Source organism: Chroicocephalus ridibundus, chromosome 2, assembly GCF_963924245.1.
Source record: "Chroicocephalus ridibundus chromosome 2, bChrRid1.1, whole genome shotgun sequence".
Classification (NCBI taxonomy): domain Eukaryota; kingdom Metazoa; phylum Chordata; class Aves; order Charadriiformes; family Laridae; genus Chroicocephalus; species Chroicocephalus ridibundus.
This window is the reverse complement of record NC_086285.1, coordinates 77814452-77841920: the sequence shown is the minus strand read 5'-3', so window position 1 is coordinate 77841920 and position 27469 is coordinate 77814452. Positions and strand designations below refer to the sequence as shown.

Here is a 27469-nt window from a genome sequence, read left to right as displayed (position 1 = left end):
CAAACAGACATTTGTACCACTGCAAGCATCACCATGTGTAACCGACAAGGCTTAATTAAAACAGGAGCATAACGTATAGCCAGTCACCCTAAGAATGTGCTTCTCTTGATTATGCCTCACCCCAACAGGTATTTCACACCAAATAGCAGAAGGTCTCTCTGTTCCAGCCTCTTCCTTCCGTGGTTTCACACATAAACCACTAAATGACTACGTGATGCAGCATATTCAGTCAGTTCATATGTATCCATATTTACACTACCTAGCTTGTAGCACCAAAGGATCCTAACACAACAAGTTCTGTCTCTCAAAATACGCAGCAGTCGGTTCCCCTTTGCATAGGGGCTGTCAGCTCCTGGGACAGGGTAGAGCAGCTTTGTAAAAAATCCACACAGCAATGCTTTACTCCAGCTCAAGAAACCAGCATATAAAAAAAAATAAAAATTAATCCTTGTCCTGAAATGAGATGGGGAAATTTACCTCAGTAGGAATGTGGCTTGTCATACTGCTTCACCATGAAGTGATCTGGGCTTCTCCTTCCCATCTTGACAGAAAGGTGGTGGGCTGGGGGCAGGGGGGGGGAAGAGTCCTTCATCTTCATGGGTTTTATTTATTTTTTTTTTATTTTAAATAGAAACACTCACAAAACTACTGCATGCTTTAGGCAATGAAAAGTAAGAGCAGAAGTTGGCAGTCTCCAGCAAGGGGGTTGTGGTCCTCCCAGCAAGCACACAAGTTTGAGAGCATCTTCTGCACACTAGACCTGGCCAGGTGTTGCTTGGAAGAAGCCTTGCACACCTGTGGTGCCATGAACAGCATCCCTCCAGCGCGGTGGTTTGTAGGGTATTTGCACCGATGTCAGCCCACTTAGTGCCCTCATCCGTCCCCCAGCTCTGGGGCTGCTTCGACTCCAGGCAGGCAGCAGGGGTTATGCAGGGAACAGGGCACACAGCTGAGCGGCAGCAGGAGGTAAAACAGGGAGAGCAGGGATGGGGAGATGCTGGCAGCAATCAGAGCCACCTCCTCTAACTAAAAAGTGCAAAACAAACCCCAGAGATCAGGGCTAACACCACCATGCCACAAATCGCAGCCAGTTTCAACAGTGAGCCGTTAAGGTGTGCTGGAAAGACTCAAAGCACCACTGGCATGGCAGGGGGAGACCCTCCTTTCTGTGAAATACCAAATGATCCTCACCGCACTCCTTGGCAGGTGAGCGACCAAAGCACTGAATTTCCAAGTATCTGTGCAAAGGTAGATGAGATGGGATGGATACGTCCGGGTTTTATAATGCTTTAAGATAACTAATGATGTCTGCAAGTGTCTCAAGATATTTTTAGATGAAGCATTTAATAAAAAAGCTATCCACAGGATCACGGGAGAGTCTTACATTACAGCACCAGCATTTTCCACACATACTATTGCTTGAATTAAAATTGATCCCTATAATAAGGCATACACTGAAGAGTATGAAGACCCAAAGCCCAAGAACTAATGCACTTTATATAGGATTAGAATAAGCAAAGCTGTGGCTAAAAAATTAAGTTCTCTGTGACTGCAATGCATACCCCACAAGGCGCTCGCTACAAAGTGCTGTACGAGCTCCAAATGTGAGTGTCTGCATTGGAGCAAACGTAACACCCTGGGACACTAACTAAGGGGCTTAACATCTTTGGAATGAAACAAGGAGAGGCAATAGAGAAATAATTTCTTAGCATATTTACAATGCTGGCAACAAAGGAGATTTCCATATTTTATATTAGAAAACAAACACATACCAATCTGTGGTGTTACACACTTAGTACTGTGGGCTAAATCCGCTCCTAATCCAAAGGCACAGATCTGAGTCTTAAGAAATAATCCCCCAAAATGAGCAGCCTGACCTCCCTGCCTTCCCTCTTCCCATTTTCTCCAGTGTTAGCTGTTATGTGAACACTATGTTGAAACGTATCAATGGCCACCATTGGAGGCCTCTCTCAGAGAGGCCAGCATCTCCTTTGCATTGCGGTAAGTCTTTCAAAGAGTAAGATCTTTCGCTCTGAAGTCTCAAGCGCACACAGGCAAGCGACTAAAGAAGTAAAGGTTTGGAGAAGAATGATTTCCTCCTCAGGAGCCAGATGGAGGATGTCCTCTGCTTGGGAAATCGAGGAACACAAGTGGTGCCATGAAAGAATTAAGACATTTCTCTTCCTAGATGGGGCATCCTTGGAGAAACTGTCCAAAATACACCATTTGCCTATTTCATTGCTGCAGTTATACTTATTTACAAAACTAGGCAGCGTGCCAGGTCCCTGCACCAAGCAGAGCCATGGAGTAAGGAAAGAGAAGGATCCTCATTCAGAGATCACAGTCTTACCTTCCGAAGGTGCCACATCCCAAGTAGCCTGGTACCCAGCCCCTTCCCACAGCCAAACCCCACCCACCCCAGACTTTTCTTGCTTCTGTTACATTTCAATGGAGTGGAGCTCCACAGAGACCTACCTACCACCCTTTGTAGTATTTTTATAGCTATGGCTTTGTTGCTTCCAGAATCTGAGAACACTCAGGTGTCCACTGCGTCTGCAAGGTAGACCTATGCTCCAATGACAGAGCTACTTTTAAATGACTGCTAAAGCCTACTGAAATCTTAAAGTGCATTTTAAGTAAGCTGATGGTGCTATGGTGAGCTTTGACTTAGCAATTTCATTCAGACCACAGAAAGAAAAAAACTAAAAAAAAAAAAAGAATAAAAATCAAGGAACTGTTAAAGAAGAAAAGGGAAAAACACTTAAGACTGAGACCACTTGGTTTTTTTCCCCCAGAGAAATTCAACTAAGAAAATAAAATAAAAAAAAAAAAAATCCTTATCCGTTCTTACTAAACCACTGTTTCTCCTTCCCCCACTGGGCACACACCCACTCGCACAGATATACTCTGACCTTTCTTGTTCCCAAACCCGACCGAGGAACTGTGCCAACCTCCCTGCAAGCACCACTTAAATACACAGTTTCCCCTGATATCAGAACTACTGCACACCACAGGAGTCAGATAGAGAACAAAGATAAATTTAGAAAGTCAAATGCATTAAAAGGCGTTTTTGTTGTTGCTCACCCCCACCCTCGAATGACCCAGGCATTCCCGAGAGGGGGCGAGAGATGCTTCTTCTTACATGATCAGCAGTTTCTGAAAGGCTTCAGTTTTAACCTGCTGACAGGTTAAGTGCATTGCAGAGATACCAGGTAGCCCAAGAAAACCTAGTCTTATTTTCAGAAATACCCCCTGCTACTTAGATTTATCTCCAATACTTCACTGCAGTACATAGGACTAGCCTTCCTTTCTAGAAAACCTGTTCAAGTGTGTTGCTGTTCATCTGGGCTAGCTCAGGTATGACAGTTAACCTTTTCTTAAAATAAAAATCGGGTCATAGCAAAAGCAAGAGCCACTGGGGTAGGTGGTGTGTTACGGGGTGGGGAGGAACCCTTCGAATCCAAATCACACATTTCCAGCTGGAATTAAATCAGACCTATTTGAATCTCTTAATCAAATCTTTTTAATTTTACATTTGAAGTCACAGTAGGTTTACCGTAAATTAAATTAATTCTAAAAAAATTAAAACTAAATTAATTCAAAACAGTGTTCAAGCAAACAACGATTTGCACTCAAAACTTCAAAGGAAATCAGACACTGAGTGTGCAGAAACCATTGACCAATGCTCTGAAAAAAGAGTTTGCAGAAGGTCTAACTCTGCTTTTGACAATGACATTTTTCCGCAAACGGGCAAAGTATTTTGTAAATTTGAGTTTGCTTAAATGAACCTATTACTATGGGCTTTGAACTCGCCACCGAGAGCAAGCTGTGAGAGTGGGGAAGTTTCAAGATGCGGAAAGCTTATTCTTCTCTTCCCTCCGGTATCCACTATGTTATCCACTGTAATATCTAAAATCTTGAAGGATGCGGTGACCAGAAACAAAAAGACACAATGCTTCCTTTCTTTAACAACATTGGGTAGCTTTCAAGAAAAAAAAACATGCTTTGGTAAACTTTTTTGCTCAAACAGGAGAGCATTTGAGCAAGTTTTACTTCACTAATAATTAGTCTTTTAAAAATGTTGGTGCTTTTTAATTCCATTTTCCTTTCAAGTGCATCTTGGCACAAACCACAAGGAAAAAACAACCATTAATCAGGGATCTGAGCAAGCGTACGCTGAGCCCTACAACTGCTTCAGTGAGCACTTGTACACATGCAGCACGCACCCACCCAGTTCTCCAGGAATAGTGCCAAATGAATGTGGAAACTATATTTAATTACAAGTCAACACATTTGAATTACTACCAGCCAGTGACCACCTACTTCCCTTTTGAAAAGCGTCTCAAATAATTAAGTTCTGACCTTAAAGTCGGGTTTCAACCTTGCTGTCTGAAGGCAGGAATATAAAATCTGTAGCCAAATCCTCAATGTTCTCCATACCAAATATCTTGTTTACTTTAAGATGTGATCCAAAATTGGGATTCAGAGTCAGCAGCAGGAAACACCTCGAGCACCGATGAGCAGACCCACTGCAATTTTATGTATTACGTGAACCACTCTGTGTCCTTCAGTTCCCCCCTTTCTCACCAGCTATTTCTTGTCATTCTGGCTGACAGACAAAATGTTCAAGGTTTTTACATTTTGAAACTGCTCTGCCAGTCCTTCCATTAGAGAAACTGGAAGGTTTTCTGGCTCAAAGATGTTGATGGTTGTCACCAGCCATGTTAAAAAACATCAGGAGAGGCTTTAGACCTTGCTTCATTAGGCCAGCAAAGCCTTAGTCTTGGTGCTAAGTTAAAAGAAATGAAGTAAAAATGCATCAGCTGTGCAGTCAGGTATGTGGAAACACTCACAGTTCTCTTACAGTGGCCGGTCAAGTCCAATGCTGGACAGGACTTTGACAATACTGTTCAAGGCAGGTCAGCAATACCTGGCCTGCACGGTTACAGTGGCAGACAGACAAGAATCGATCAAGGTCTGCTGGGGGTGGGTGTGGAATTTAAAAAAAAAAAAAAAAAAAAAGCCAAGCCTTCATATGTTCTTGTGCATGCAAAGGAGAATTGTCAGAGTGAGACTGTACCAAACAAACCTATCAACCCAGATGGTTGCAGAGCGCCTCTGATCCCCCAAAAGCCATCTTAAATCCACGTTTATTGAATCACAAAACCACAACCTTAATATTCTGGCACACTGTAACCAAATTTTGATGATGTCTTTTTTGTTGAGACAAAGAGCTGTGGGGAGGTGGGAGGACGTCAGACCACTGCTATAACTGTCCAAATTTTCTAACACTAGAAAAGATCTTCCTCAATTAATTTTGGGGGGGGGGCTGTTTATTTTACTGCTTTGACATCTAACGTTTGGAGATATAAGAAAGACGATGCTCAGAAACAACTACTCTGTATACAGCTCTTAACTTGGATTGAAGAAAAAAAGAAAAAAGCTCTTATATCTCAGAAGCAAAAACTGCAGCACGCAACCAAACTCACATAAAACCTAGCCAACAGGTAAAATGCATTTAAGGAGGCAAATGATACTTTTGCCAGTGAGATTAGACAAGTGTTTTTAAATTCAATTAATTAAATTTAAATTCACTTGTGTGTGGGTTCACCGAAGTTCCTCTCTTTAAATATATCCCTAAGCAGATTCATTCAATTTCCCAACACAGAGTCCATTGCCAGGCAAGCAAATTCAGTTCAGGCTGATGATCACAACACATTCCTCTCACCCTCGTGTTTAAGGGGAAGTCCAAAGATAAGTAAGAAATTGCATATCCTCACAAACAGCCTCTTTCTGACCTCTTCCAAAACAAATAAAAGGGAACCAATATATTTGCATTCAAGCGGGCTTGGTTTCAACCTTCTGATAAGTGACAGTTTCAGACAAATGAATAAGCCAGATGCACATCAGTAAAAATCTGAAACTCGGAGATTTCTACAAACTATCCAGTTTCCTTTCCAAAAGGAGAAATGTCCCAGTAGATGTCAGAAATCCTAAGAACAGCAATGGAAGGTGCAAGGATTTTCTTGTTCTGCTGGTCTGTGTGTTACACTTAACTAAAGACTCTTCCTCTAACTGCAAATATGTCTTGGTCTGAATCAACAAACCAGAAAAGCAATGGCTCAAGCTTCCCTGTGGGCCACTGGTCTGGGCTTCTCCAGTACAATCCAACATGTTTTTGTGCACATAGGAACTCCATCACTCTTTTCCAATTGTTTCTGTTCCCAATAACTTCAGAGAACTGAAACAAGTTCAAGAAATCCTGGTCCTCCCACACACGGTCTTTCCGTGATCAAGTCTTCCCTTTTAGCGACAGGATGGAAGATGTTTTTTTCTGTCTCCCCATCCGTCCTCTCTGTCTGCCTCTCCTTACCCTGCAGACAGCTGGAAGTGCATCCTCCTCAGTACCACCTATTATGAACACGTACGTATTACGCATCAGTTTGAAGACTTAACAAAGATTTTGTCTACAAAATGCAGAGACGTTCTACAAAAACACCTCTGTGAAAAGCAACAGTCTCCACTCCGGACACTGCTCTACCAACAGCAATCTCTGAAACTGCTTTACCAAACAGTATTTTGACTTTTCTTCACAAGATCACCCTCAGTTTCTCAGCAGCAAGCAGAAAAAAGCTGCAGTCTTGCTTTTGGATGGGTCAACACCTATGGCTCCCAAAGCAGCCTAACAAAGAGAGGCTTTAAGCGCGTTGTAAGCGGTAGATGAGAAGCCAATGACTATGTGTACGTGTAAAGCCTATGGCACCATTTGCTGGTGTGGTACCTCAGAAACATTGTATAGATAAGGGCATCATCTTAACGTTTCTCTGGCACCAGCACAGTGAAGGGAGCCCAAAGATGGGACTGGGCTCCAAGATCTGATGGGACCATACCACCTTCTCCATTTGAGCTCTTATTTTCAAGAACAGGGAAGGAAGGGCTCTCCTATGTTTGAGAGGAGTTATGTATGAAGTACTTAACTCACAGGAGACTCTCATTCCCCTCAGAAAACACTGAGGAGACACTGAGGTTTGGAAGCAGCATGGGCTCCTGACAGGCAATGGCCTTTGCTCGGAGGACGGAGAGGCCCCATTGTGACTGCCATGCCACCCCTGGCTAAACTCTGCTGCTACGCTGGAATGTATTTTATCAACAAGCACCAAACACCTCCTGGCCAGCAGGTTACCTCCACCTGCATCAGTGACCAAACGTCCATCAGACCTCAAATGAGCCGAGTACCCCAAGCCCTGCCCAGTATGGGTTTCAGTAAAGCCTCCTGTGAACCAAGTCAGAACAACCACCAGCCTCAGAGCTTCACACCTACTTATTAACCTAAAAGGAGAGGCCACTTCCTTTCATCTCCAGGCTGTGCTACTTCTCCTTTTATTCAGCTGCCTTTGGTGGACTCCTCCTCGCCAGGAACAGGAAGCATTTCACATCACAGCAGTTTGTCCAGGAAGCTTTGGGATGCACAAGCATTTCCTAGCCCTGTCAGCCATATAATGAGGCTTGAAAGTTATAGTTTAGTTTGCAGAGTCATCAGATCAGTCATTACCATGGCTGCACACAGGCATGTACAGGGTTTTAAGTGAAACCTCCATGGCCACCTACACCGGAGGAGGGTGTGGGCTGAGAACTTGTTTACGAGAGCACTCAATGTTACAAACATGTGGAAACTTGTCAATGGTTAGCAAAGCTTAAATGCCATATGAGCTTTTATCTATTTTGCTAGCTACTCTTGAAACCCATGCAAACTCCTCCTCCTCCTCCTGCCCTTCAGCTGAAGCTGAGCACCCTCTGAAGGTGCCGAAAGCCAAGCATGCTAGAGCTGCTGGGATGGTACTGCTCCGAAATAACACACACAACCACTCCAACGTGCCTTGCCCTGCAGGCCTGCTGACCTTTCCAATTCCAGATGCACCTCCTCTTTGATTCCTCCTTCTGACTTCCCAAATTTCAAGCCTGGTAAGAACTGGCTTCAGAGAGAAGGCCAAGGTAACGACAAGGAGCTACATGCCAAGTTAGTGGTCTGTTGCTGGTGATGAGCCCCGCAAACAAAGGAGATCAAACTAAATCCCCAGAAGGGATCCACGATTTGCCATGGTGCAAACAGTACTTGGGACATCCCATGTTGCTTTGTGCATAAGCTCAGCCTCCACTGCAAGTTGGGAGTTAGAGGAAGGCAGGCATCTTCTCCAGCCCAACTGTGCTGGTCCCCAAGTCCTACTGTTGTCTCTGAATGGCTCTTGCCAGAGTGAATAAAGTGCCTGTGAGCAGCGCACTAACAAAGCCCGAGCCATGCCAGGTCCTTCCTCCACCTTGAGGAGCACCTTGAGGATTTTGGCTTGCTTTTGTGTGACTGAAACCAGTCAACAGGCTCAAAAGTGATGCAGGCAGAGAAAAAAGGAGAAAGCAGCACGGCAAGGAGGAAGATACACGGTGACTGAATGAGCTATGTTGGTCAGTTTTCTCAGGAAAACAAGCTTTAAAAAAAAAAAAATCAGTTACATGGAACAACAAGCACCTTGGCCTGGAGACACAGAAAATTTAAGGCAAAGTTGAGAAATTCAAAGTGCTGTTTCTGACTGTGGCCTGCATTAGAACCATGTGGCAAGACTTTATTAGTGCTATTTTCTCCATAAGACAAGTCTCCACCTGACGCAGCCACAGGAGACAAGCTACAGAGCTGCTTTCAAACTACAAAGTCAGAGAAAGGATACTCCTGAAGGAAATGGCTCGTTGCTCTTGTGGGAGCTATCACACCTTCAAGACTAAGTGCTCTGACCTTCTTGGCACACCAAGGAGACCTGCCAGTGTGTTTAAAATGGCTACGTTCTGATTAACACTAATTTACACTGTCATTGATTTGAGTAAGCCACAAAACTTGCCTGAAAAAAACACATACAAAAAGTTCAGTTCAGATCTGAACTCACAAAATTAGCTCCCAACCTATTAAAAATAACCATCACTTAGCCTTGGTGCAGCAAGGCTGGACCTTCTCCTCTGATGTCCACCCAGACCTAACAATTACCATGAGCTGCTCATGACTCTTCCCTCACATTCCCAAGGCAGCTACTTGTTTTCTAGTGTCAGATTTGGTCTTTGAAGTACAGAATCAGTTAATATAGGAAATGTATAGAAAGCTGTGATAACTCAAAAAGAAAATTATTCTTCCTTCAGATCAAGTTGGTTTGATATTCCAGAAAAAAAAAATCTGCAGTTAGTATGTACGATATGAGATAACAAGTACTACTGAGAAGGGAGAATGTGTTGGCAGCTCAGAGCATGAAATGACATCGGCAATTTGGCTGCCAGCAGGAAAGATTGTTTGGATTAAATAAAAAGAAGTGTTAAATGCTTGCCCGAGCCAAGAAAGCTTGACCCCTGCTTTTGAGAAGGATGTATAAATTGGTTCAACAATTTAACAAAGTTTCAATTATGCAGTACTTCGTGCCTGGGAAAAAAACCCTTTATACTTAGTACTTATAAACTCTGCTGAATCCTTGCAAGCATATTTGCTCAATGCTCTTAGCACTGCAAACACAACACTAGGAACAAATTTTTCCCCCCTCTGTTTCTGCAGGGTCCGTTCAATACTGTCACAGACGATCAGTTCAGTCTGACACAAGACAAAATGAAAACTAATCAAAATATTCTCCCCATTCTTTCCAAAAGCTTAGTGGTACAGATAAACTAGCAAACCGAGTTTCGTTTCGGCACCTTAAAATAATACCCTGAAGAAGCAGTGCTCTTTGCAACAGCAGTTCTGCGCGACGATGCCCAGAAGTGTATGGAGAACATAACGGCACGTGGCAAATCCAGTCCGATACCTATATTTCTGCATCAATCTTATCAGTCCTTCTATTTATACAAGTGGCTATAAGCATTACCTTGAAGAAATAAGAGCGCTGACTTACATCAATAATGAACGCTTCAGCTGGAGACAGAGCCCAACCAGGGAATCAAAATTAAAACCAAGTAAAACAGAAGAAAAAAAAAAAAAAACCAACAGTGAATGCTTTGTCAAGTTGGCAGCCAAGCAAGCTGTCCTCCCTGCGCTCCCCCCCTTCTGTCAATCATCTGATTTCATTGCAGTTGCTTTTACTTCACATATTACAATATGACACCTCTCTGCTCACAGGAACATGATGATTACTAATAAAAGAAGCATGGGAAATTAAGTTAAAGAAAAGAGGCTCAGGATAAAGTGGCTTGTGTAACTAGGTATGTAAGATGCCAGTTTTTCACGATGCCAACTATATGGCAATAAGCACAGAGATAACTATATGCCATCTCCAAGCAAAAACCCCACAAACCCATAGCCAACCCACATGCAGGGGTGTGTTTGGGAGGGTTTTGGTGGAGGTTTCTTTGTTGTTTTTATTTAAAAATATTTTTTAAAGGTGTTTTTTTCTTTCTCCTTTGCAATCAAATAGACAGGAGAATCACAGCTTGCCGATGCCTCTTAGTCACGATCCGGAGCTGCTTGTTCTCCCCATACACAAAAAATTTCCAGCAGGCAGGGAATCTCATCCCGAGTATGATGCAATTGCAGCTTTTGTGCACCTCTGCTGTATATGAAGCAATCTGCTCATTTGCATCCAGTTACTTTAGATGTCTGGCATACTTGCCAAAGAGCGTGCAAAGCTGCTGGGACTGTGGAAGTTCATTACCTGTATCAATTTGGACTATTGCTCGCAGGCCAGCGTGTGAACTGTAGCGTAGTAACACTGTAAATTTTAAAATGACAGGAATAGAAGCACTTAATTTTTCCCATAGTCAACCTGCCAGCATCAACTTGGGCTACATCTTGGAAGGAAGAAAAAAAAAAAAAAAAAAGGCAAAAGCAGCTTTATTTTCTGAATGGTGGTCCATAAGAAAACAACCTAGTTTAGAGAAAAGCTTCATATTTGAGAAGAAACACTCTTCCCTCAGGAAACCCTTACCAGTTATAATGAAGGGGGAGTGGAACATGCTCAAAGAGCAGGTAAAAAATTAAGGAAAACTATGACAGTTTGGTCAACTGTCCTATCTGACTCTATCCATTTAATGGATTCTATCCATGTAAAAAAAATCTGAATGATGTTGCAATCAAGAACGTCATCCTCTTACAAGAAGAGAGTATAAACAATTTTGATTCTTACAGAAAGCACACCTCTTCAGAAGTCAGAGTGCCACAGCCCCACCTGCACAGAGGGACCTGGTCCTGCTGGATGCAGCCACATAGCGCTGAGGATGCCGACGCTTCTCTTTCATCTGTTCCTCTGGGCCACATGAACAGTAGTGGATCCCTGTGCAGAGCTAAAATTGACATAACCCCAGAGCCTTGCCAAATGAGCTGGAACACTAACTAAGAGCAAGAAGCCTAAAATACATCAGACAAGGAAGTGCCCGAACTCAGCAGATTGTGAAGAGAGCTAGATGTAGGGTCCTATAATCTGAAAGACTACAAGCAACGGAGCAGGCTAGATTGACCAACTACAGCATTGACCCAGGACACAAGACTATTTGAAAATGCAGAGGAACCAGAAAGCTGTCTAAACGACACAAATAGAAGGTCATACAACCAAAACCAGAGCTTTCCAGAGCTGCAGCAACAGGAGATGACAATGACAGCCATTTAGTTCTTTACTGAGTCAGGCACATAAGACTGAATTTTCTCCCGGGTGAAGTAGGTAGGGACAAATCCACCCCTAATCATTTTGGGGAAAGAAATATGTGCTTAGCTTCCCAATTTCACATGATATCTCTGCAATGTCTCCCAGGCTATAATAATGAGAAAGACCTGTGGTTTCCACTGCAGACCCTGCATAATAGTCTTCCTCTTTGCAGAAAGCCGTTCACATTTTATTTGCACACCTATCTACATGCCCCTGTTCTACCTCCTCCACTGGTATTTCTCAGGTTGAGAATCAGACTCTCTTGCAGCGTGGAAACGAAGATACTGAGAAGCAGCATGACTGAATATAAATGAATTCATCAAAAATGAAGGAAGCCTAAAATACTATCACAACCTGAACTTTCCAAATAAAAGTTTCTTATCCCCGAATCAGCACATTTTGCAGCTTTCTTTTCCTGTTATTGCTTTGGATGTCAGCACCAAGAGCACACAGAACAACTTCTCAGGAAGAAACTTCTCCAGCACGTCCCCCACCCTTCCCAAGCATATCTAATAGAAATGCCTGTCCAAATTTTTTCAGGTTTTCATTTAAGACTGATATCGATTTTGATTCTTCAATGAAAAGTTCTCTGTCTTTTTTAAGTTGCTGTTAAAGATTCCTTGATCATTATTTAAAAACAGATCAAGCAACTTCTAAATTTAGAGTTTTTGCTCAGATGATCTTCCAAAAATATTCACATACGTTTCTCTATTCATGCCTCCATCAAAGTTATCTGGAAAATAATTAGCAGTATCATCTTTGTTGTGGCTGTCTAGGAGCTATATATACATGCAGAATGGCATAAGTTTCATGGGTCATTTCTAGTTCATGCCATTTCTGGCTCTACAAATCCCCACCCACACAATGATTATTATTAATTAATGTATGAGGGAGAGAGAAAGGGCGAGGGGGAGAGGGACAAAAAAGCATCTTCATTCCAAGAAATGCTTAAGTCCTCCTACAAGCTGACCAACTTCAAGCATATTAACTACTATCCTGAATGCAAACAGGCTTCTACTCAAGCTCTAGCACTTTTCCGAGTTAAATCACACTGTTGTAACATCTGAGCTTGTCATCAAGGTTAAGGCAAGACCTTCAGGTTCTGAAGAGAAAGACATTGCCTGAAGCACTACTAGTGACAGAGAATACAGACTTAACAGCATTAAAAAAAACAACTTGCAAGACCTGGTTCTCCAACCCAGCCTTTCCACAACAGCATTAAGAAAGACCAAAACAAAGAGGAAACCTCTTCATCACTCACCTATTCTAAAGCTGTCATCACATCATTCACCTTTGCTCTGAAATGCAGAGAGGATATATGCATGGAAGCAAGACTTCCACCTCTTTTAAAACAGTCAGAAAAAACTGTTAAACCTGAAATGGTTAAAAAAAAAAAAACACAAACAAAAGGAGGAGGCCGTCAAGCCATCAATCTTTACAATGCTGATGGAGACAGATTCAAGCATAGGTGTAGTCAACAGCTGGAAACAGAGCTGACCGCAGAGGAGGCTGACATCGCAATAAAGCTAGCTATAAGCATTTACAGGACAAACAGCAAGGAGAAAAACAAATGAGAACACCTAAGGGAGTTACAAGACAAAAAGAGCAAAGAGGTTCCAATTGCTGTTACTTATTCACCAGAGTTACAGCACACTTAACTGGCACCACTGTTATCTATTGCTAATACAGACTAAATCCTGTTTATTTTAAGCTACTGAAAAATGAGTACGAAGCTGATGAAAGCCTGGCATTGTCCTTGTGCAGAAGGTGTTGATACGCACTCAGGCAGCTGACAGTGCTGAACTAATTGAGACTCTACCGTCTTTCCCCAAGACCCTGCCTACATTTTAGCTTGTTGCAGCCTGCAGCAGGGTGTGCTCAGTTTATGTCTTTGCATATTCTTCTTTTAGTATTTTGATGAATAATTTAGTTCAGATGATAAACCCTTTTGCGCATTTCAGGCATTTTCTCCTCAAGACTGTCGACGTGGTACCAAAGTATCGAATTGAAAGGCACTTAAGCGGGGCTGTTGACTGCTCCTCGCTCCTCTCCTCCTATTTTTCCTGTTTCGTAAAAAGTTGAGTACAGAACATAGGTCAGTCCATGACCTACAGCAAGATGCATTACCTAAAGGAAACTGGAAAGATGCATCGTACCACATTGGTTTAAGTCACGGTTGAGCTGAAGAACAAGAGAAAGGCCAAGTGCTTTTGTCTCACTAAAAAGCACTCTTGCATTATTCAGCTTCCCAAATGCCCGGCACGCATGGGAAAGTTTGCGTGAGGTGAACACAGGAAGGTCGAGGAGGTTCCTGGGGGGCTCAGCTCCACTGGGAGCAGACTGGCAGATCTGCCCTGCGCTGGCTGAAAGAGGGTGCAGGACCTCACTGCTGGTGTCCTCTCACCACCGTGTTGCAGCAGCTTCCAGCTGTGCAGACAGGTCCTGTCTCAGGGACGGCTGCCTTCCTGGCGACTTTACTCAGCATCATTCCCACGGGATCTGCTTACGGGTGCTCCCTGCGTGTCTGTTGCTGGCACCCAGCTCTCCCTCTTGCCTCTGGCACCCCCTCCCAGTAGGACATATTACCTCGCAGATGACAGTGTGTGCTGTCATTTGATTTAGCAGTGAACCAGCTGGTTTCTTTCACACACATAAGCAAATCCTCTCCTGCAATGCACAGGAAGGATTCCACTGGAAGTCATACAGCCAGGATAGAGAAGGTGCTTCAAAGGCATTTTCTTATTTAAAAAAGAAGGCAATAACGTGTCATGCTCTTGGTATAATAAACACTCTTCCTCCCCCAATACTGAGGCAAACTCTGATTTCTCCCAGAACCGCATGCAAGGGAATCTCATGAACATCCACTTTGCCATCTCCAGTAGTAAAAAAAAAATCCTTCTCTACTTTATTTGTCAGCCTGACCGTGAGGAAGCTTTGCACCAAGACTTCTGAAGTCCTTCACGCACAGCGTGCGCTCTCCCTGCAACATGAAAACTGTGCCATGCTTCCAAATAGCATCACAGGTTGTTTACAGAGACAAGCCAACTCAAGATATTTTTATCCTCATCTCCCAAGACCAATTTATAATTAGTACAGCCTTTGAACAAGATGCACTTGCAGCATAGCATCAACATGCTGACTCAAAATAGGGCTTCTCATAGTGCTGGTGGCCTCCCCAAGACGGCTCTTCTCAATGACTTTTGGTGTAATGGAGTGCTGAGCCATAGTAATATAGACAGGGGCTGTCTGTGGGGCACAGCACAGACTAGGAGCTGTACAGTGAAGGAAAGGACCTTGCACGTGGAGCTGAGAAGTCCCCAAAGAAGAAGTATTCCTTCTCCAAGTGAACAATGCAGCCGCCACTGCTGCTCTCTCTGGCCTCTGTACCATTGGCCTGACGTCAAAAAAGTTTCTTCCCGTTCACAGGTATCCTGAGACTTGCTGCCATGCTACGTGAACACACAGCAGTTGCTCTGCAGAAACACTTCCATGGCAGTTACCAACAGCGTGTCTCCACACGGTGGTCCCACCTTCATCCCCAAAGCCTCCCCCCAGCTCTGCTGCTCAGCTCAGGGGGTGCCGGCCACACAGCTCCTGTCTGAAGTGTCCCCAAATGCAGTCTCAAATATAGGCAGCTGCCGTAATGCTTCTCACAGCATACAGATACAGCACTCCAGCTACAACAAAGGCTCTCTTGTGCTGCTGCACGGCCTGAAAGGCCATGGGATACGGCTGCCAGGAAACTACGGAGAGGCGTGAGGGGGTAGAAAAGCAGAGAAACGGAGCCAGAAGAGGGAGACCAACAGGCAACCTGGATCCAGCTGCCTCCTCCTCCCTCCAGCTTAGAGTAAAATACGCGGGCACACACAACGCACAGCATTTTCCTCGCCTCTTCTGCATTTCTGAATGGGAAAGCTGAAGAGCTGGAACTGAGCAAGGGGAGCCTCCAGGGTCCCACCTTCTCCGAGATGCTCCTCGTGCGGAGCCCCCTGCTCCTACAGGGGCAGGGACCAGGCTGGCACCACCTGAAGGGCAGCGTCCCTTTCTGCCCCGGTCCAGAGGGCAAGGGAAGCCAAGATCTGGTGAACCCTTCAAGTCTCATTTGTGGGATAACACAATTATAACCCTCCTTTTGCCCAGAACCATCGACTGTCAAGGCAGGCAAGGCAGCAATTTACCAAACCACACAGAAGCCACAGAAGCAGAAACAGGGAGTAAAGTCCGTAGACTGCAGCAACATCCACCCTGAATTCTTCTCTTCTTAAAAAAGAAAGTCTGTGGGCTTAAATGTGAGCAGAAATATTTATGACAATCTAAGCAACCCTCCTAAACATAATTAGCAGTCTCATTTTTTTCAATTATGAGGTCACCAAGACTCCTTTCCATACTCTGCCAGCTTTCACTATGGAAAAAACGCACCAGAAACCTCATAGGTGAAACCCACACTAAATTAGCTTGGCTTTCTGGCTTCCTTTGGCCTTGAAAAAGCAAAATCATTACCTCAGGAGAAACAAAGTTTGCCACCTGCACCCGTGGCACTCTAGGACAGTTTTAACACAAGTGAGAAAGCAGGCACTATAGTGAACTGAGAAACAAACACTGTCCACTGAGACCTGCTTAATTAGATCTGCCCATGTTGGTACCAACAGAATGTTGTCCCGTGTCCGTAAGTTGGCCATTTCCAGACTGCTGAGGATCCTCTTCCTATGCTAATTTTGCCCTTCAACCTGCCAAACTTGCTCTGTTCTGCTGGCAGTTAACCAAAAAGTTGTAAAACCATATCCTAGAGGATGCTCTGTTATCACAATACGGTGCTGATCGTCACAAGGAGAAGTCCTCACATTTTCAAGGAAGGCAAAACGTTAAGTGCATATAAGCAAGAGACAGCACTTACTATCTCCCATACACTGAGCAGTGCACACTTCTGGGCTGTAAATCAAGGTTTCCGAGTCCTGAATTAGCCTTCGGTGTCCCAAAACCAACAGTTGCTTTGCTTTGCCTAAACCATCATGACTATAACAACTTTAACAAAGAGGAATAATCCCATGGAAAACACTGGCCAGTTTCCAAGACAAATAAATAGCTATAAGCCGAGAACAGCCCAAATAGTAATTACAGACAATAGTGAGTTGGGTGGTGCATGTGAAGTAGCCAGGGAGAACGGATGAACTGATTCTCTCTAACACAAAGGGAAGCAAGAGAGGCAGCTTATTAGCCCTACAATGCAGATGGGCTACAGCCAGGGTGGTATAAGGGAAAATAGCACGTGTCTCAAAACAAACCTGTCATGAACCTGTGCGTGGTAGACCGCCGTACACAGATCTGGCTCCCTAAGAGAAGCTGTGTCTAATCCTGGCATGAAGTCATCCTTTTCAGCTCTTGGAAGAAGGAGTACTTGAGCCCTATCCAATTCAGTTTTCCACACCACCAACAACACAACTAAACTGTGAGCCACTAGAGTTTTGGTTTTATACAACTATCCCTTATAAGCTAAATTTTAGATAATAAAATTAGTATTTTTTTTTTCCTAAAGTAAAATCCGTATGCCTTTACAAAAGAAAGAGCAGTAATCCTGACAACTTGAAGTGTCACTGCTACAACAGCAGTCCAAGCTAAATTCTGTACCTCAGCAATCCTAGAAATGTGTGTGTTCAAACACAGTTAAAATAAAATGAATAGCCTTGTATTTCTATGATCGCCGTGGGAATGCCATACTTTGTTCTGATGGGGCCTCCTTGCCTTATTGGTGGATGTTTTGCTGCAAACTGACAAAAATGACCAAAAAAAAGCACCAGATTGAAAAATAATAGTTTTTTCTACTAGCCATCAATTCTAGCCAGTGCTCTTCACATGTGCAGTTATCAACAGCACCACGGGGAACAAAGGAACACAGGCCTGGTTTTAACCAATTTACTTTGCCGACTCAGAAAGAAACACCCTCCCACCAGCGAGGCTGGGTGGTAGCCATTCAACTGAGCTGTTGTATTACTTCTAGGCAACCTGTACAACCTTGTTTGGAGACTCTGAAAAATGCCTCAACTGAATTAAAAACAGTTCAACGAGGCAGAAAAATACTGCCTTTTGCTTCTGGAAACCTGGGCTAAAACATGGTTTCACCCATAAAGGCAAACATCATGTGGTCTTAACTGCGTGGGCTGCTATAAACAGAAGAAAAATGACCACCCACCGATGAAGACTTTATTTAGATGTCATTGGCAGAGCTGGAGACCTTCAGAATTTAAGCTCTGCGTATGCGAAAGGGAGGGGATCTATTCAAAGGGCTTATGTTGGCCACCGAGTCACTCAATGTACTAGTTGGAAACAAATCTTGTTAGAAAGCAGGGCTCCTACTTTTTATCTCTCTACTCCTTGGGTTTCAGAAATAAGTTATTGAGTCAGAAACCTGTTATTACTCCTTTCTACCCTAATTTTCTTTGTCCTTCCCTCTCCCTAATGTACAGATGCAGCTTTGCCAACTCCTGTTTTCATTCCTTCTGGTTCTTCCACCCTCCCACGAAGCCTGTCCTAGGTGTATCCCTCCGTCCATAGTTAGGAGGGCTTGCATTAATCGGCTGCCCCAAAGTAATTACCTTCAGAAGGACACTTCCTTCTTGGAGGCACAAAAGCTACCTTGAGTGACCAGCATGTTGCCTCTGCCACGCTCCACATTTCTGTTAGCCAACCTCCCAGTCTCGCTTCTCTTCTTCCCTTCAACACAGATCAGAAATCTCTTAAAGCATAAAAGATGTTTTGCCCTTGCTCCATCTTGCCCAGCATGACGTGTAACGTATGGATGGAGATTCCTCCTCATCAGCTGCACCTTGGCGCCAGACTGCACAACATGCAATCCATGGTGGGCGTTTATAGGAAAGCAGAATGGTGAAGAGGCCAAAGCACAGCACACAACATTGATTTTCCCACCTGAAAAAAGCAAGAGCTCATTTCAGAGAACAATGCCAGGAAACCTAACAGGATCTTGGGAAAGAAATGCGAGCGGTCGAGCATCCCGCTTCGCACCACTTTCACTGTGGCAGACATTACGTGCCAATTCATCACCTTTCTACACCAACAAGACAGAACAGGAAAAACACAACACACACGTACTAACAACCTGCAGTGCCTGCTGACAGATTCAAACAACACCTCACCACGCAAGGTCTCTCTCAAGAAAGCACAGGAAGGCCCTGAATAGAGTTTGACTCAGCCTTTCACATGGGGGAAAGAGCTCGTCCTCTAGGCAGCAAGATCTGCTCATTAAGAGTGAGCGTTTCCCCACTCCTACCCACAGACGGGCACGCAACAGCCCTTTCAGCCAGGTACACGCCTTCTTTCATAGCCTAGTTTAGAGAAAGCCGCTAGTTGTTAATGGACCAGGCCTCCTAACTAATGTGGAAGAGATCTACAGAACAGACCAGGAGATTTTATGTCTGAACCTGAATCCAGCTGAGAGGGATTAAAAATTCTCTCTATGAAGGTATATGAACATGTGGTCAAAGATGGGACAAGCCCCCGTAGCAGATTCTTGTGCTACCACTTTGCTTTCAGGACGAGGTGGTAGACACGAGGATGTTAAGAGTACATTAATCCTAGACAAAAAGCCTGCAGCTTCCAGAGGGTAGATTAATTATTAAAGCAGCAGCAATAAAAATATTCAGTAGTTCAGAGATATATAGCTATATTATAGTCAGGTAAATGCTCTAATAGCCTTGTACTTTAATCTGTAGATTCACTCCCCCCCCCCTGCAGGTAGCAACATAGCCATTTAAACTACCATTTTCATTAACTTCTCTTCGTAGGAATGAAGTGAATTAGAAAATATAAGTAAGAGGTACCCTGTACACAGTAGTAGCATCTTCCTTCCACCTTTTCCCCTCTCAGGCCCCAAAAGACTAGAGCATGTTTGCTTCACCCACCAACAAACCAAAAGAGGGATCATCACAAGAGCTTTTAAATACATCTATTTTTCCTTTAAGGTAATCAGGATGAATAACTCCAGGAGATTAAAGATAACACCTTTGTTTGAACAGACACTCCTTAACACCCTCACCTTTCAGAAGCGAGGTTAGTCACTACATACCCCAAACTCAGATATTCAGAATGGGGATGGGCATATGTGGCCTCGTGACATCATAACTTTGGAGGGAAAAAAGTCCATTGCTGATACATACATGCAAAGATCACCTAGTTTTGTGAGGAAAACCAGAGCATATTCTGTGTTTGAATGAGGAATAGTTCTCATTAACTGACAGGAATCAAGTTTCACCTCAGCGCATTCAACCCAACTGAACTCCAAAGCACCCGTTTATAGATACAAAACTCAAAAAAGCAAAAATAAAGCCTTCCAGCACGGCTGTGCGTCACTGAGTTAAGCAACTTCAGCTAGCAGTATTTAACTTGGTTAAATTAAAAAGTTGTTAGGGAGGCTGGAATCTCAGCAATTTCTCAACAGATTAATTTACTGTATTGTCTCTTGAGGGGAGAAGTTTTAAGTCTCTGATATGTGTATCACCAAACATCGCGAGTATTAAACAGGAGGCGACAAACAATTGCCGAGCTGGCTGTCCTCCAGTTAATCAGCCTGCTTTGACTCAGATTCATCTGTGAACTGCTGTTGAAAACCAATTGCTTGTTTAATGGGGCAGAAAGATGAAATCAATTTCAATATGCATCTCTAAAGCATCCCTCTTATGCAAAAGTGCTGCCTGGGGGAGTGAGGGACACATACGTTTCCTGTATGTGCCAGTTTCACTTCCAATTTCCTCTCCCTACAGGTACCAAATTATAAAATTTCATGAAGAAAGAAGCCATAGCTGCATACAAACACCATCTCTTTGGTTCACAGCATCCTCAAGACACAGACAGAACTTCTCCCTGGTCTCCAGGGAGGTGACAGCCATACACCCAAGTGGGATTAGTTAACACTGACTCATCAGGTGTTTCATTAAGAAGCTGTGTCAACGAAGGAACCAAACACTAAGCAATGCTAATGCCAGCTGCTGCCACCGGCACCCTCCATGCTTCAGGAAGAAGCGGTGACTGCTGGGGTGGAGGATGTTTCAGGGACAGATCACACTGGCGTGGCTGGGCAATTCAGCCCACGCCTGTCTCCACACAAAGAAAAGCCATTAAATGGCACTGCCAGGAAATCAGGGTTAATAGTAAAGCAGACACACACACAGAGACCATCTTTGCTCAGGTGAGGAGCATTCTTATCAGAACAAAAGTGATTAGCTGACTGCACTGCACCCCATAATCTTTTTCCATACTGAGACAGCTAAAGGTAGTAGCAGCTTTTTGGACTTCACTCTTTTCTGCTCTTCTCTTTTAAAGAAAAGAAGTTTCCTAAGCTAAGAAATAATTCAATTTTACATCCCAATTTGGGAATTAAAGAGAACTGCATTAACAAAGAATTTAGGATTTTTGACTTTGCTGTTGTGTTTTTTTATTACAATTTTATGACAGAAAGTCCATACGCACAAACAATTTATGTGATCCTTTGCTAACATAAAAAACCAGAAAACAAAAATTTATGCTACTTTAGGAAAGCATAAGACAGACCACAGTCTGGACCAGTGGTCAAAACACCACCTCCACAACCCACCCACACCCTCCCAGTGCTTTCCAGTCACATTTCATTAGTTTACAGCTATCATACAGAGAAACGTTCCTATTTCATGCAGGTACACACAAGCAGGTCTGTGTCCCCCACCAGCCGGGCGCTGCACAGCACATCGCCTCTTACAGAGGCAGTGGTACGTTCTCTCATGCTGGCTTTATGCACAATTTCAGGGTGCCAGCCCATTTTCCGCAGTTATTTTGAAAGCAAATATTCCCAAAGGCATGGCGTGCTCCCTTCTTCCCCGTCCCTCACCCCAGCACCACAAGCAGTGTCAGGGTGCTTAGTCCCACCAGAAGCCAGGAGATGAAAGTGACAGTGGACCTGCCTACCAATGCATTAATATTCATCCTACTGCCCTCTGTCATTTCAGTCAAAGGCTTCAAGTTCACCGAGAAACTACTTGATACCACAGTAAGGAATTTCTGTCCCTTAAGACAGCCTAAGAGATCATGCCCATACCCAAAAATGAAGTCTCCTCCTGTGTCGCATGCAATGCATTAACATTGCAAAAAAACCCATCAAGCACTCAAGCATACCATAATTAAAAAGCCTGTGTTATCTCCTTGTAAATCTAGCACCCGATCTCATACCATTTTTATCATCACACAGATAACTAAGTTTGCAAATTCTATCTGCCAATATTTTATTCAACACACTATCTTCAGGGGAAAAGGTACACAGAAAGATTAAGTGTTTCCAAGCCCTGCAAAAAGGGTACAAAAGAAATGAAAAAAAGCCACAACCCAGCACTTAGGAATTTGTTTCCCTCTGAAACAGTAAATTCCACCTCGAACCTTTGACTCCGCAGCTCATAGGCTTTCCAGGAGCTTCCAAAGAAAGGCTCTGACTTCCCACCCAGAGGCTTTGCACTACCACCCTCAGTCATCCCAGGTGAAATGAATGGGGGAAAGAATACTCATGGGGCGATCATGAGCAAATAAATACCATGATACTCATGTCTGCAGATTTTGGGAGCAACTGCCTCTTCCACTGCACACCCACGCAGCACACGAGTATCGCCAAATATTTCAGGCCATTCTGGATCGTGTTCAGTCAGCGTTTTCTGTAAGCCAGTCTCTGGTCACTAAGAACTTGATGCAGAGGAACAGAAATGGAGGTACTGCTTGGGAGACTATGCCAACAATAACTTATATATGTTGTGTGCGTGGGATGGGGAGCTTCTATCCCATGAGAAATTTTAATATTTTGACACCCGCTTTCACCTAAATCTATCCTTGTTGCTTAAGGATTCCCATGATACAACAGGCTAATTTAGCGAGGAAATAAACTGCAGTGAAAATATACAATCTAGGAATCCAGCCATGAGGAATAAAACACATATAGCATTTGAAAGCACTACATTATCTCCAGAGAACACGGATACTAAATTTGACACAGATCAGAACATTTACAGTTTCCCCAGCACAGGAAGATTCCAGAAAATTCAAGCATTTTCTGTAGAGAGTTTCTATCTCAACACAATATAGTTTCCCAAGAAGACATGTACATATATGTATTTTTAGGCAATCTTTCCCTCCTCTAAATCATATGGCCCCATATGCCATGCTTTTCATTTAGTGTTTCATCACGTGCCTTTTACTCCTTTGCCACCATTAACTCATACATCCATCTTTTCTAGGTCTGTTGCTAATACTTCAGAACTCCAAGTGAAAAAAGACCATGACTTTCCATTACAGACAGTTGAGCGAAGAGAATTTCTTCCCCTCCCTGACCTGTCCAATGGTGGGCAGCTCAACTGCAACCCACACACGCACCATTCCTCACCCACCGTGTCTTTAACTTCCTTCACTGAGGTCCAAAGACTGCAGCTATGTCAAACAAGGTTGCATGCTGCCGTTAGAAAACTTTATACATCAAGAATTCAGTTTTCCTCATAATATTGTGCTCTGATGTCTTCCCTTTTGATTCTACTCCATCTGAGGCGTGCTCTGCAGTACATTAGAAACTCATACACGTACAGCGAATCCTGAACGTACACAGTCAATGCAGTGTGAGAAGACCACGCTACAGATTACAGTTCCCTCATCTGCACCAGTTCCACTGCTGATGCAATCACACAATAATCCTAAAGTGGATCTGTTAAAAAAATAGAGCAGAGCAACTGGCAGTGGTGGGGTGCGAGTAATGTTTCAAGAGGCAATTTTTAAATTTTTTTGTTTAAGCCACATCACCTTGCACAGTTGGTTTTGAGTCCAGTTACAAAACCAGCTAAATCAGCAAAAATTAGGAGGTGGCAACATGTGGCAGAAACTTCTGAAACTGGCTGCGCCGTTCGAGGGCTGTAATACGGAGCCGCACCTTCACTATTTTCAGATTTAGCTGCACGAGATAGCGCTGGTCATGATGCAGTTTGCCACCCCATCAGCAAAGTCCACCTCCCTGCATTCTCGCCTCCCCTGACATTTACTTCTGATGTTTGCATCTGTTTGCTCCCTAATTGGATATTTCAACAGAAGAGCAGAAAAATCAGCTCAGCAGAGAAAAGCGAATTTTTGTTTGCATGTTGGCTGGATTCAGTGGCTGAAGAGGACGAGACAAATGTCAAAAGCCAGCAGAAAGCAAGCGGCTGCCAGGAGGGATGCGGGTGAGCCGGGCTGCTCCTCCCGGCAGCAGGAGCTGCTGCGTGATTCCCCCAGGGCTCACCTTGGGAGTTAAGGAGCAGTTACAAGAGCGCAAACACAGCTCTCCTACGTGGTGACCACAGTAACGGGAACACCACGTCCAATAAGTGCTGAATCTTCGTATCTTACTGGGATCACAGCTGCAGCACAGTTCCCATGCAGTAAAATGTTTCCTTAAAGACCGACAGGAAAACAGTGGTACCCTGAGGGTGGGATACTGGGGACACGTAGGCAGTGGCTCTGCTGGCCCCCAGACCCGCACCGCGCTGCCAGCGCCTCCCAACACATACCTGCGCTGGGGCAGGACGAGAGGGTTTCAGAGGAGAAGGCGCCGCTGCCAACCTCTCCAGGTACAGACAACACGGGATGGCTTTGCCAGCCACATCCCATCCCCGTCCTGTACAACTCCTCAGTCAACAGGAAAACAGATTATTTCTGACGATACACTAGTTTGCAGCACAAATGGACAATGAAAGTTTTGACAGTCTGTATGTTTATGTTTCTCAAATGCGTAGGTGTATACACTTAGCTTTTAAGTGAAATTAAATCTAATACATTTTACACTGAACACCTGTCTTGAAATTGTCTCATGGTTTATACCACAACAGCACTATTTCATACTAGTTACACATTGTACAAGTGTAAATGCAATGCAGGATGAAAAAAAAATTCCCTTAGAGATTGTTTGGTCTGGCATTTAACCTTGTTACAGTAACATCTTAAATTTAAGTCACTAAAATTCTATTATTTGAAATTAGAATTACACATAATATTTCGCAGGCCAATATTACCAATTCAGAATCATCAGAACAAGTTTATTTTTGTAGAAATCTTACAAAATCTTAGTGAATTCCCTTAATGTAACAGTGTCGTAGTGTACCTTTCTCATAGATGTCTTTCCCAAAGAATAAGCATTATTTCCGTCCAGTGTTGAGAAAGTGAAAGTTGCTCTTTTCAGCACTACCATTTATAACAAAATAAAAGGAAGATACAGCTGAAGTCTCAACACATAAATCTTCCCTTTGTATTTTTTTTTTTTTTTTTTTTTTTTTTACACAGTATAATATTTTAAAAGAGACGGACATGCTGTGGCAGCCACCTAAGTGGCAATCAAAAATTAATTAAGCAAGCAGAAATAAAAAAGGAACACTATGACAATCCTAAAAACTTTTTCAAATGCTCCAAGTAGAAGATCAAGGTCACAGGAGCTGGTCAGACAATTCAATGCAGAGTATCTTTCAGGATCTTTATCCTGGACACAAACATCATCATCTCTGCCTCTCACAGTTCAAGCCCTAACCGTCTTTTCTATCTTAAAGCCAAAAATAAATTCTAGTCTCCTTAAAGGGTAAAATTTATGGAAGAAAAACTGACGGGACAGCAACAAAATGACCTTTTCAAAGCAACCGGGTCTTTCCAGTACTGTAATATCAGATTGATGGTCTGCATTTCTGCTCCTGAAGGTTTAGGACTGCCAAGTCCATGATCAAGATGTTTTACTCTGAATCACAGATTATTTGTTGTCGGCGGCAGACTGGAGGCTTCTATTTATTCACTAATTTGGATGTTGCTAAGAGAAGCCAGCCAGAAAAGTGGAAATCTCATATCCAAGATCTGATCATATTTGGTTCTCCAGATGGGCTTCAGAGGTTTTAAATAAATCCAAAGCCAGTTTCCTCACTCTGAAAGCTGAAGTAAATAAAGTTAAAGCCACGCAGATCTCTATAAATTATTTTTAAGAATCCTTTTCTCTACTGCCAGTTTATCCACTCTTCTCCAAGACAAGTTAGTCAGTGCCTAGAAGCGGTGGAAGGACTTGCATCTGCTACTACTTCAAACAAAGAGAGCTATGCAGGGTGGAAACGTCGACCTGTCCAAGACATACGTTTGTAAACATATTAGACCTGCTGTCTCTGCCAAGATGCAATTAAACACTGTCTAATCTTTAAAAAGCCTGCAAGAAAAAAGTTTTAAATCCCATGTTCAAGAATGACCCACGCTGAATAACGGCAAGCTTCACAGTGACTTGTAACAGCCTAATCTGCTTCCACCAAGAGAATTTCCTAACCTAAGGTTGCTGCAATAAGCTTGCAAGAATTGATTAATCTGTGCTACGAGCAAGCCACAAGGGCTCTTAAACTGCATCTGTAGCAGAGCACCATGGCAAGCCAAATTAGCTTTGTGGCTCTTGCAGTCCCTCCTCTCTCCTTGACTCCCCAGTGACCCGTTCCAGCTCTTCACCTTTAATCTGCCCACACTCGTCCGACCCTGCGGTAAGATTTTGGGGGGAAGGAGACCAGGGGCAAACTGACTTAAAGCCAAACAACAAAATCAGTAGTTTTCTGCTGGTTTACACCCTTGAATCAGTTCACTGTGGGACGAGCAGTAGGTGTGAGCACCAGCCAGGGAAGGATGGGCAGACCCAGGTCAGCTTAGGCTGGCCCCGAGCTGCTGTCAGATTCTCCTGCAGAGCAAACGCTTCAGCCAGTTCCTGCACTGTCATTTTGAGATTTTTTTTAACTACTCCCAGCAATCAGAGCAGAAAGGATCTTTTTTTTGTATATGCACATAAAGACAATGCCCTCTGCCACTTGGATAGGCAAGTGGGTTATTTCTCAAAGAAGTCCACTTCTGTCAGGTATTTCATGTGCGTTGCTGTAAGCAGAGACACCTTGCAGCTGAGTGGCACCGGGCAAGTAGGACATGCGTCAGTGGCCTGAAGGAGGGACAGAGACTATGAGTAAATAAGTATTTCCTAATCAGAAGTCATACGCGAAGCTGTCCTGGCAGGAAAAAGCAGTAGTATCTCCAGTGCAAGTCCCACCAGGCACTACAACTCCCCGCCAGGATCCCAGCAAAGTACAGCACTGAGGCAGCAGTGCGACTCAGATTCACACAAGCTAGCATGACACACTGCCTGCTTTGTCTGGCCGTGTTTTTGTTTCCAAAATAACCAGGATACGGAATCTTTAATTGCTGCTATTATTCTTCATTGGATACAAGCAGATCTCTTCTTTTAGAAAAATATCTGTCACGTTGACTCTTATCAGCAACAAGAGAGAAAAGACAGCTGTTGTATATATTACATATTCTATTTTCTTTATTTTCCCTCTTTGGTTTGTGCATTGGCTATTCTTGTTCTCTGCTTTGCCACACGTAACTGACGCCAGGCCCATGTGAAGCACCTACCCTCAGCCAAAGAAGAACATCAAGGAAAAGTCAGGGAAGAAAGGCAGCTGCATGAATACTTATTTTACTCAGTCAAGAAGGGTGAAGTTTGCCTCCTGAAAAAGTCAAATCCATCAGGTTTTAAGTTTACAAGATGCAGACTGACCTTCACATATTTTCTTCCAGACTTAGCACAGACACTAAAGAAAAAAAAATAAGCAAGAATGGGACATCACTTCAGGCTGATTCACAACTCTAAACTCACACACGACATCTGAAAAGACTCGTATGCATAGAGTCAAGGTTCATATAATCAAAGCTTCTCCTGCCCAAATTCCAAAGCATTGGAGTGCAGTAATTGGGTTTCTCTACTGTACAGATAC

General features: G+C 43.5%; 1 protein-coding gene across 3 annotated transcripts in view; it reads right to left on the bottom strand.

Moving 5' to 3' along the window:
* The window catches only part of SLC22A23 (solute carrier family 22 member 23), a 116637-nt gene that overhangs the window by 54575 nt on the left and 34593 nt on the right, over window positions 1-27469 (bottom strand). The window lies entirely within an intron of this gene.